Here is an 11,867-nt window from a genome sequence, read left to right as displayed (position 1 = left end):
TTACATAACATACATAAATAAATATACACACTCGGTCGTCGGCAAAGCCTGAGTCCTGTCCTCTCGCTCTCTACCCACCCCTCCCCCAACCCCGGAGAGCATGAACTTCACCACTCGCTCCACCTTCCCCACCAACTACTGGTCCCTTGGCCCAGCTACAGGCTCCGCCGATTAGCAGCACAGCCAGCATCTATGCAGGTGCCGGGGGCTCTGGTTCCCAGATGTCCGTGTCCCGCTCCACCAGCCTCCGGGATGGCATAAGGTCCGGGGGCCTGGTGCGGGGATGGCCAGGGGTCTGGCAGGAATGAGAGGCATCCAGAACAAGAAGGAGACCATGCAAAGCCTGAACGACTGCCTGGCCTCCTATTTGGACAGAGTGAGGAGTCTGGAGACCTAGCACTGGAAGCTTGAAAGCAAAATCCGGGAGCACTTGGAGAACAAGGGACCCCAGTTCACAGACTGGAGCCATTACTTCAAGACCATCGAGGACCTGAGGGCTCAGATCTTCGCAAATACTGTGGAAAATGTCCGTGTCGTTCTGCAGATCGACAATGCTCGTCTTGCTGCTGATGACTTTAGAGTCAAGTATGAGACAGAGCTGGCCATGCGCCAGTCTGTGGAGAGCGACATCCATGGGCTCCACAAGGTCATTGATGACACCAGTGTCATCAATGGCTGCAGCTGGAGACAGAGATAGAGGCTCTCAAGGAGGAGGTGTTCTTCATGAAGAACCACGGAGAGGAAGTAAAATACCTACAAGCTCAGATTGCCAGCTCTGGGTTGACCATGGAGGTAGATGTCCCCAAATCTCAGGACCTCGCCAAGATCATAGCAGACATCTTGACCCCATATGACGAGCTGGCTCAGAAGAACCGAGAAGAGCTGGACAAGTACTGGTCTCAGCAGATTGAGGAGAGCACCACAGTGGTCACCATGCAGTCCGCCGAGGTTAGAGCTGCTGAGATGACGCTCATGGAGCTGAGATGTACAGTCCAGTCCTTGGAGATCGACCTGGACTTGATGAGAAATCAGAAGGCCAGCTTGGAGAACAGCCTGAGAGAGGTGGAGGTCTGCTATGCCCTGCAGATGGAGCAGCTCAACGGGATCCTGCTGCACCTGGAGTCAGAGCTGACACAGACCCAGGCAGAGGGACAGTTTGTCAAGCCCAGAAGTACAAAGCCCTGCGGAACATCAAGAGCAAGCTGGAGGCTGAGATCGCCACCTACTGCCTCCTGCTGGAAGATGGCAAGGACTTCAATCTTGGTGATACCCAGGACAGCAGCAACCCCATGCAAACCATCCAAAAGACCACCACCAGCCGGATAGTGGATGGCAAAGTGGTGTCTGAGACCAACGACACCAAAGTTTTGAGACATTAAGCCAGCAGAAGCAGAGTACCCTTTGGGGACCAGGAGGCCAATAAAAAGTTCAGAGGTAAATAAATACATAAATATATATATAATATATACAAGTATATATATAGACACAGAGGTGGTACAGTAAAATGAAATTGAATATGGGGACTTAGATTCTAATTCAAGATGGCTAATAGAGACATCAGACATCCACCCTCTCCAGAAAGAAGAACCAAAATTACGAATAGACAATTGTACCTCAAATAGAATATCTAGTAAAGAACACCAGAATTCAACAAAGAACTCACAGGAAACATCTGAGGCACTGAAGGGGAAGGAAGCAAGTGACCACTCAACCAAGGTTGGCCAGGAGCCCCAGAGGCCTCAGTATTGCAGGGTAAGAGTTAGCAAGCGAGCTTTGTTGCCCCACATCCCTGCCATGGACTCCTGCCATCTGAACTGCAGGAGAGCTTCTCTACCCATAGGTACAGTGATACGAGCATGAGTGGCAGTTTGGAGACCCTGCAAGGTCATTGTACCAGACAGGAAACTCGCACTGGGCCAATTACTCCCCACCCCGATACTTGAACAGCTGTGAGAGGGTGCCATCTGGGGAGTGCCGCCATCATGGGACTCCATCTTACCCTGAGAACAACAGCCCCCATATCTCCATACCCCGGGAGCTCTCACTGACATTTCCCAGTGTCTACTAGGAGGGCTACAGCAGCACAGAGCTGGCTGGTCCCAAAGGTGCTACAGGGTCCTCAATTCTCTAGCCCACAGGGAGTGCTACTCACTGGAGAAGAGATGGTACAAGTGTACCAAAAGGCAGCCCTTGAAACAAAGCAAAACAAAGCATGTGCTTTCCAGAGCCCAAGAGCTGCCCGTCTAAAACTGTGAGAAGTGACCCCACCCCCCAGAAGCAGCACAAACTCAGTGCTTGCCTTTGTAAGTGAAGGGTAAAATCCACTCCCACAGGTGGGGTGGACTCTGTGCTTGGGCACCCAGGTAGGAAACAGGACCTCTACCCTTCCTCCACACACCCACTTCTGCTGCTGTCAAACGCTGGGGCAGATGAGTCAGAGGACTACCTGTCTGGGTGGTAAGTGGCAACTGTGACACCATTGGCAGAGTAGCCTTCTTGCCTTGGCTCATGAGTGAGGCAGGTCCCTCACCCCCTGCAACATGGCACTACAGTACTGCTGCCACAGAAATCAGGTGAGCCTGAAAGCAGAGTGTCTGAGGCTATTGGGGGTAAATGAACCACAGCCACCACCACTCAGGACCCAAAGGATCATCTCACCACTGCCACTGCCATTGCACACGGCACATTAGCTATCCAGATGCCCAAGAACCTGCTCAATCACCCCCAGCCCACCACTGCCACTGCCAGTACCAGGTGAGCAAACCACCTGGAGTCCCAAGAATTGACCCACCATTAACTGCCAATGCAGGTGCCAGCGTGCACTGCCCTGGGGCTCAAAGTCAGGCATGCATAGCCCACCACTGCCACCACTAGGGCCTGAATATTGGCCCACCTGGCTTCCCAGTCCCCCACAGCTTCACCACAACCTTCATAAATGACTGCACCCTATCCCCCATAAGAAAGTAACAGAAAGCACTAACACTGTTTATAGCAAAAGAAATCACACAGAGATTACACTACTGGTTGCACCCAGAATCAAAGCTAAAGTGCTGTACTCAACCAACACCATAGATATATCTTTAGGAAAAGAAAGTTCTATCCTACAAAAATAAATTCAAAAATAGGAAGAAGTGACTATTACACAAGATGGGTAGATATCCACATAAGGACACAGAAAACATGAAAAAGCAAGGAAATACAACACCTCCAAAAAAAAAAAAAAAAACACAATGATTCTCCAGCAATAGATCTCAATCAACAGAAATCTTCAAAATGCCAGATAAATAATTCAAAATATTGATTTAAAGAAGCTCAATGAGATATAAGAGACCTCTGAAAAACAACATTTAAAAAAAAATTTAATTAAGGAAACAAATGAGAAATCTACCAAAGAGATAGATATTTTTTAAAAGAACCAAATAGACATTTTAGAAATGAAAAATTCATTGAAGGAAATACATAATATATTTGAAATCTTCAACAATAGAATAGATTAGGCAGAAGAAAGAATCTCAGAACTTAAAGACAGGTCTTTTGGAATAACCCATTCAGATTGGTCTGTGCAGCAAACCAGCATGACGCATGTTTACCTGTGTAACAAACCCATACATCCTGCACATGTAGCCTGGAACTTAAAATAAATGTTGAAAAAATAAAAGAAATAACCCATTCAGACAAAAATAAAGAAAAAATAATAAAACAGAATGAGCAGAGGCTTCATGACATTTGAGACAACATAAAATAACCAAATATACAGATTATCAGTATCCCAAAAAACAAAAAAAAAAGCAGAGGAAAGATAAGAAAACTTATTTAAAGAAATAACAGATGAAAATTTCCTAAGTTAAGCAAAAGATTTAGTCATTCAGATAGAAGAGGCTCAGTGATCCCCAGGCAGATACAATGAAAAAAAGGTTTTCTCCACAGCACATTATAGTCAGACTGTCTAACATCAGAGATACAGAGTGAATTCTAAAAACATCAAGAGAAAGCCCCTAGTCACTTGTAAAGGAAGTCCCATCAGACTAACAGCAGATTTCTCAGAAGAATTCTTATAGGCCAGGAGAGAATGTGATAATATAGTGAAACGGAAAAAAGAAAAAACCTGTCAGCCAAGAATACAATATTTAGCAAAATTATTATTCATAATTGTCTTTCCTAGAAAAGCAAATACTGAGGAGATTCATTACCACTAGACCAGACCTACAAGAAACATTCATGGTAGTCCTATATCTGAAAGCAAAATAACAACATTTACTATCGTGAAAACACACAAAATATAAAACCCACTGGTAAAATGATCACACAAAAAAGGAAGAGAAAGGACTCAAATGGTATCACTACAGAAATCAAGCAGACCACAATGACAAATAATAAGAGAAAAAGAAACAAAGAATATAAAAAACAACTGGAAAACAATATATAAAACAACTGGAAAACAATTAACAATATGACAGGAATGAAGCTGCAATATCAGTAATAATCTTGAACATAAATTAATTAAATTCTCCACTTAAAATATATAGAATGCCCGAATGAATTTTAAAAATACAATCTAACTATATGCTGTTTACAAGAAGCTCACTTTACCATTAAAGACACATATAGCCTAAACGTAAAGGAATTAAAAAAAAATCTCACACAAATGGAAACTAAAAGTGAGGAGGAGTCACCTTACTTATATCAGATAAAACAGACTTTAAGTCAAGAATAGTTTTTTTAAAAAGGACAAAGAAGGTTACTATATAATGATAAAGGGATTAATCCAGAAAAGCATATATAAAAATTCTGAATATATATGCACCCAACACTAGAGCACCCAGATTCATAAAGCAAATATTGCTAGTGAGGTACTTCACAAAACTAGTAGGGTACTTCAATACCCTACTCTCAGCCCTAGACAAATCATCGAAATAAAAAAGCAACAAAGAAAAATTGGATTTAAACTGTATTTTAGACTAAATGAAACTGACAGACATTTACAAAACATTCTGTTCAACAACTGAACATATGAAGCATTTTCTAGGACAGACCATGTTCAGCCACAAAACAGTCTCAACAAATTTTTAAAAATCAAAACCACATCAAGTATCATTTCAGACTACAATGGAATAAAACTGGAAATAAATACCTAGAGGAACTTTGGAAAGATACAAATACATAGAAATTAAACAACTTGCTCATGAATGACCATGAGGTCAATGAAGAAACTAAAATGAAAATCAAAGAGTTTCTTAAAATAAATGAAAATGGAAAAAGAGCATACCAAAACCTGTGGAATACAGCAAAAGCAGTGCTGACGGGAATTTGCAACAATAAACCCCTAGATCAAAATGTAGAAGTGCTTCAAATTAACAATCTAATGACACACCTCAAGAAAATAGAAAAGCCAAAACAAAATAAACCCAAAACTAGCAAAAGAAAAGAAATAATTAAAAATCAGAGTAGAATTAAATGAAATAGAGACTTAAAAATACAAAGGATCAATTAAAAAAAAAGCAGTTGATTCCTTCAAGCCACTAGCTACATTAACCAAGAAGAGAGAAGACCCAAATAAACAAAGCCAGAAAAAGGAGACATGGAAACTGATACCACAGAAATATAAAACAATACAGAGACTATTAAGAGCAACCATATGCTGACAACATGGAAAACCTAGAGAAAACGGATAGATTCCTAGAAATATCCTACCTCCCAAGACTGAATCAGGAAGAAATAGAAAACCTGAACAGACCAGTAATGAGTAGCAAGATTGAATCAGTAATAAAAAGTCTCCTGACAAAGAAAAGCCCAGAACTGAATGTATTAATAATCAAATTCTACCAATCATGCAAAGAAGAACTAACACTAAGCCTCCTGAATCTCTTCCAAAAAATCAAAGAGGAAGGAATTTTCTCTAACTAATTCTATGAGGCCTGCATCACCCTGATGCCAAAACCAGAGAAGGACACAACAAGAAAAAAATAATTACAGGCCAATGTTTCTTTTTCTTTTCTTTCCTTCTTTCTTTTTTTTTTTTTTTTTTTTTAGATGGAGTCTTGCTCTGTTGCCTAGGCTGGATGCAGTGACGTGATCTTGGCTCACTGCAACCTATGCCTCCTGGGTTAAGGTGATTCTCCTGCCTCAGCCTCCTGAGTAGCTGGGACTACAGGCGTGCTCTACCACACCCAGCTAATTTTTGTGCTTTTAGTAGAGATGGGGTTTCACCATATTGGTCAGGCTGGTCTCGAACTCCTAACATTGTGATCCACCCGTCTTGGCCTCCAAAGTGCTGGGATTACAGGTGTGAGCCACCCTGCCCAGCAGGCCGATGTTTCTGATTAATGTAGACACAAAAGCCCTCAATAAAATACTAGCAAACCAAATACAACAGTACATCAAAAAATAATACTAATATACCTCAATTAAGTGGATTTATAACAAAGATGCAAGAAGGGTTCTGCATACACAAGTCAACAAATGTGATATATCACATAAACATAATTTAGGACAAAAACCATATGATCATCTCAATGATGTAGAAAAAGCATCTGATAATAATCCAATATTTTTTCATGACAAAAACTCTCAATAAATTAGACATAGAAGGAACACACTTCAAAATAATAAAGACCGTATTCAACAAACCCACAGCTAACATCATACTGAATGGGAAAAACTTGAAAGCCTTTCCTCTAAGGACTAGAACAAGACAAGAATGCCCACTTTCACCACTCCCACTCAGCATAGTACTGAAAGTCCTAGCCAGAGCAATCAGGCAGGTGAAAGAAATAAAAAGAATCCAAACCGGAAGAGAGGAAGTCAAATTGTTCCTTTTTGCTGATAATATGATCTTGTACGTAAAGAAAAAAAAAAAAAGACTTCACCAAAAGCTCTTAGATTTGATCAATGAATTAAGATGCAAAATACAAAATCAACATACAAATCTCAATAGTGTTTCTATAAACCAATAATAATCTAGCCAAGAAAAAAATCAAAAAGACAATCCGATTTACAATAGCTCCAAAAAGTACTTAGGAATAAATTTAACCAAGTAGGTGAAAGATCTTTACTAGGAAAATTACAAAACACTAATGACAGAAATTGAAGATGACACAAACAAATGGAAAAACACCTCATGTTCATGGATTGAAAGAATCAGTATCATTAAAATGACCATATTGCCCAAAGCAATCTACAGATTCAGTTCAGTCCCTATTAAATTACCAGCATTATTCTGTACAGAATTAGAGAAAACAGTCCTAAAATTTATATGGAACAAAAAGCCTGAATAGCCAAAGCAATCCAGAGCAAAAAGAACAAAGCTGGAGGTATGACATTACCTGACTTCAAAATATATTACAAGGCTACAGTAACCAAAATAGCATGGTACTGGTATATAAATATATACATATGTAGACCAATGGAAAAAAAATAGAAAACCCAGAAATAAAGCCACATATGTATAGCCAACTGACATTTAACAAAGCCAAGATCTTTGGGGAAAGGACACCCTCTTCAACAAATGCTGCTGGGAAAATTGGATAGCCACATGCAGAGAATGGAACTGGGCCCCTATCTTTCACCATATACAAAATTCTAATCAAAATGAATTAAAGACTTAAATGAAAGACCCAAAATATAAAAATACTAGAAGAAAATCTAGAAAAAAGCTACCCTGAACATTGATCTAAACAAAGAATTTATGGCTAAGCCCTCAAAAGCACAGGCAACAAAAACAAAAATTGGCAAATGGTACTTAATTAAACTAAAAAAAGCTTCTGCACAACAGAAGAAATAATCAACAGAGTGAAAAGACAACTTTCTTATTGAATGGGCAAAATATTTGCAAACTATTCATCCAACAGAATACTGATATTAAGAATATACAAGGAATTCAACTCAACAGGAAACAAATAATGTCATTAAAAAGTAGACAGAGGAAATAGACATTTCTTAAAAGAAGACATACAAATGGCCAACAGGTATATGAAAACATGTTCACTGTCACTAATCATCAGAGAATTGCAAATCAAAACCACAATGAGGTATAATCTTAACCCACTCAGAATGGCTATTATTAATAAGACAAAAAATAACAGATGTTGGTGAAGATGCACAGAAAAGAGAATTCTTATACACTGTTGGTGGGAATGTAAACTAGTACAGCTAGCATGAAAAATAGCATGGAGTTTTCTCAAAAATATAAAAATAGAATTACCATTCAATCCAGCAATCCCACTACTGGGTATCTACCCAAGGGAAAAGAACTAATATATCAAATGAATATCTGTGCTTTTATGTTTATTGAAGTACTATTCAGAATATAGCAAAGATATAAAATCAACCTAAGTGTCTTTCAATGGAAGAATGGATAAAGAAATAATGGAATACTATTTAGCTATTAAAAAAGAATGAAATAATGTCATTTGTAGCAACATAGAAGAAACTGGAGGTTGTCTTAAATGAAGTAAGCCAGGCACAAAAGAAAAATATCATACACTTTCATTTGTATGTGGAAGCTAAGCAGTTTGATCACATGCAGGTAGAGAGTGAAAAGGCAGAAAACAGAGACTGGGAATCATGAATGGGAGAGCAGATAGGAGGGAGGATGAAGAAAAATGTGTTAAAGGGTACAACCATACCGTAAGATAGAAGGAATATATTCAATGTTTAATAGCAGAGTAGGATGACTATACTTAAAAAAAATGTATTGTACGGGCGGGCGCAGTGGCTCATGCCTGTAATCACAGCACTTTGGGAAGCCGAGGCGGGTGGATCACGAGGTCAGGAGATGGAGACCATCCTGGCTAACATGGTGAAACCTCATCTCTACTAAAAATACAAAAAAAATTAGCCGGGCGCGGTGGTGAGCACCTGTAGTCCCAGCTACTCGGGAGGCTGAGGCAGGAGAATGGCGTGAACCCGGGAGGCAGAGCTTGCAGTGAGCTGAGATCGCGCCACTGTACTCCAGCCTGGGTGACTGAGCAAGACTCCGTCTCAAAAAACAAAAAAAAAAAGTATTGTACATGGGTGATGAACATCTTAAATACCCTGACTTGATTACTATGCATTATATACATATTATAAAATCACATTTACTCCACAAATTGGTACAAATAAAAAAAGAAGATAGGGACTTGATTCATTAGTAAGCAATTATCCTTACAAGGAAAGAAAAGCTCTTCATTATAATATTCTGCTTGCTTAAACATTGGCTAGCCATGTGCCACAAACAAGACAAAAATGTTTGGATGAGTCTCTCCAAGCCAATATTTCATTGGAAAATCAACTTAAAATGCATGTCACATCAATTAGTCCCCAAGGAAAACACATTATAAGACAGTAGATGGAGAACCAAAAACTTTCCTATCCAACTGAGAACCCTAGAGGTGGCCAATAAATAGAGGATAATGATGACGTTATCAATACCTATCTGTAGCTCTGTGGATATAACAACAAATATTTTCTACATATAGAATACAGAACCTTTCAAAGATTATTCAGTCAATGCTCAGGTCATACCTGCCAGTCCTTATTCCCTTATATTATCTTTAAATAAAGCCCATATATTTAAAATTTTTAAAAAATTATAAATCAGTGTGTAACATTTGTCACTAATATAGAACAGAGTTTTAAAATATGGCCAACTTACACTTCAGGTCACCTCTTCAAGGTTGATGGTGGTGCCTATTTAGAATAGTAAAATTTCACCAAGCATATTTCCTTCAGTTGTAGATAATTGTGAAAAGAATAAAAAATTAAGTGTGCAAAGAACATAAACAGACACTTCACAAAAGAAGACATTCATGTGGGGAAAATATGAAAAAAAGATCATCATCACTGATCATTAGAGAAATGCAAATCAAAACCACAGTAAGATGCCATCTCATGCCAGTCAGAATGGCAATTTTTAAAAAGTCAAGAAACAACAGATGCTGGCGAGGTTGTGGAGAAATAAGAATGCTTTTACACTGTTGATGGGAATGAAAATTAGTTCAACCATTGAGGAAGATGGTGTGGTTATTCCTCAAAGATCTAGAAGCAGGAATACCATTTGACCCAGCCATCCCATTACTGGGTGTATACTCAAAGGAATATAAATCATTCTACTATAAAGATACATGCATATATATGTTTATTACAGCACTATCTACAACAGCAAAGACATGGAATCAACCCAAATGCCCATCAATGATAGACTGGATAAAGAAAATCTGGTACATAGACACCATAGAATACTATGAAGCCATAAAAAGGAACAAGATCATGTCCATTGCAGGGATACAGATGGAGCTGGAAGCCCTTATCCTTGGCAAACTAATGCAGGAACAGAAAACCAAACACCGTGTGTTTTCTCTTATAAGTGAGAGCTGAACTATGAGAACCCATGGACACAGGGAGGGGAACAACACACACTGGCGCTCTCGGGGGATGCAGTAGGGGACGCTAGACATCAGGAAAAATAGCTAATACATGCTGGGCTTAATACCTAGGTAATGGGTTGATAGGTGCAGCAAACCACCATGGCACACGTTAACCTATGTAACAAACCTGCACATTCTGCATATGTACCCTAGAACTTAAAATTTAAATTAACTTTAAAAATTAAAGCAGATTGTTAAGACAATTATACATATTTGAAATAAAAAATATTACATCTCGGGTAATATAAATATAGAAACATAATTAGGCAATGCTATAAAATATTGATGAATAAAGAGATATATTCATGAAGATTGAAAAGTTATCAAAATGACTCACTATAAAGCTACAATACATTAAAATACAATGGAGCACTGCCTCCACTCAACTATTTTTTTCATTTATTACATTAAAAAAATAGTAAGATACTGCTGTATATAAACTACTATTCTGGACATGAGAGGAACATAAAAATAAATTAAGCAGTCTCTGCCTTCAACACTTATTTAGTGTTCAAATCTTATTCAACACTTATTTAGTGTTCAAATATACTCTAATTTGGGGGTTAGAAGCCTCAGAATCTGTGTCTGGCTCTGTCCATCCTTAGTTATATGTTGCCACCTTATCACAGTTTAACTTTGATTTATCCATCCTACTATTTTAGGATTTTATGAGATTCTATTCCTGTTTAAGGTAAAAAGCTTTGTGCTTCCTTCTCCATTTCTATACTTTTTTTCTCTTCATTGCCAGCTGAAAGAAAAGCCTCCAAGAAAACCTCCCTGCCCATGGTCTTCACTTATGTCGTTGGCTAGAGTGACTACCACTCAGCTACTCAGGAGTGAATTCTCTGTAGAAGATTCTCTTTGAAGGTCAGTAAAATTACACTGCATTGAATAGGGCTAACATGTTTAACGTATTAATTACTAAATTGCTGCTGACTCTTCAGAGGGTTGGGGTTTTTTAGTTTCTTTAAGAACTGCTTTAAAACAAAAGCATACAGTGGTTATCCTGGATGGAGCAATAAGCAACATTTTGCAATTTCCGACAACTAAAGGCACACTTGAGACTCCAGTCCTGTATCACAGGCATGAGGGTTACCATTACGAACAGAAAATGCAGCATTTCAGGGTTTGAGTAAGATGAGTTCCTACATTCCTTTTTTCTACTGATCAGATTAAGTCCTATTTAAATCATTGTTAGCTACCTGTCAGATTATCTCAGAAAGAGAACATATAGAAAAAAATAAAGAAAAAAAAAGACAAGAATTTTCCAAACCCTGGGTTAGCTAAAAGTATAAAGTGTGATAAATGTGATGGGTTCTTTCTATTTGCTGTGACTCTAAATTATTCAGCAGCACTCTTGGACAGAGAGAAAAATATACAAATCTTGAGTTTTTAATGTTTGGTCTACTTAATGTCACAGGTTCTGTATAATGTGACAGCATTGCATAATGTACATTGGAA

The 11,867-nt window shown here is 38.7% G+C and overlaps 1 pseudogene; it reads left to right on the top strand.

The window, feature by feature from the left end:
* The first annotated feature begins 283 nt into the window (after positions 1-283).
* On the top strand, positions 284-1,379 carry LOC129473657 (keratin, type I cytoskeletal 18-like; annotated as a pseudogene).
* Positions 1,380-11,867: the final 10,488 nt, after the last annotated feature.

The sequence above is a fragment of the Symphalangus syndactylus genome, chromosome 23, assembly GCF_028878055.3.
Source record: "Symphalangus syndactylus isolate Jambi chromosome 23, NHGRI_mSymSyn1-v2.1_pri, whole genome shotgun sequence".
Classification (NCBI taxonomy): Eukaryota; Metazoa; Chordata; class Mammalia; order Primates; family Hylobatidae; genus Symphalangus; species Symphalangus syndactylus.
The sequence above is the reverse complement of the archived record's forward strand: the minus strand, read 5'-3'. Positions and strand labels throughout refer to the sequence as shown.